The sequence below is a fragment of the Galeopterus variegatus genome, unplaced genomic scaffold (assembly GCF_000696425.1).
Source record: "Galeopterus variegatus unplaced genomic scaffold, G_variegatus-3.0.2 Scaffold613, whole genome shotgun sequence".
NCBI lineage: Eukaryota > Metazoa > Chordata > Mammalia > Dermoptera > Cynocephalidae > Galeopterus > Galeopterus variegatus.
Window position 1 is genome coordinate 4939 of NW_007726724.1, and position 965 is coordinate 5903.

Below are 965 nucleotides of genomic sequence, written 5' to 3' on the forward strand. Positions count from 1 at the left end.
CATGGTCAGAGTCCTGAATCAAGCCACAACTAAAGCCAGGCTTACCTCTGGGCTGTTGAGTCTAGCGCTCAATAAATGATCTCATTCCTTTTAAGCCACTATCGGTTGGATTATGACATTTGCATTATAAATAGTCATAACAAGTACAACATCCCAAGCCAGGCTACTTTTCAAGCAGAAGCTTGATGTGAAGAAAATGTGATGGTCATTCTAAAGTATTTTGTAAAATCAGATGGTAGAACAATAGCTAGAGTTGAGAAGTACCGCTTCTAATCATATAATTGTGCTGTTATTTTTTTTGAAAAATGCTTTGACTTGCTGCTTTGAAAAGAGCTAAAATGGACATAGTTTGATTTAAGGTCCAAAATTATATTGTGTTTTTTCAAAATTACCTGACTTTGAAATACATTCAAAGTAATTGGATAGAATAAATGTTTAATCCTTTGCACTACAAAGTCAAGAAATTGAATTATGTTTCTGTGGATCTATGAATTCCAACAGTAGGAGAACTTACCCTAGGCCTAGCTCTCTGAGATGCCTAAAATATGTTAAAAAAAAAAAAAAAAAGAAAGAAAAGTAACTCAAGGTGACAACCGAGTGTCCTACTTTTCACTTTTTAAGAGGTAGTGATGTTTCAAGACTGCAGAATGGAGCTTGTCACTTCTGATTAGGTTTAAATCCAGTTCCTCTACTTGAAAATGAAATTAGAGAGGATTAGGTTAGTACTAAAATTTTTTTAATGAAATTTATGATTTACAGTGAAAAAAATAAATCTTAATATAATACTAACTTTCAAGGTGATTGATTTGGAATGTGCTTCATATGTTCCCCTTTCTCTCCACACCATTTTTCTCCATTGCCATAGTTAAAGTCCAGCACAGGAACAAGGGGATCACTCAGAGTAGTCAATAGGTTTTCCCTTTCTCCTTTTCCCTTTCAATTCCCCTTTTGTTCTTATTTGTATT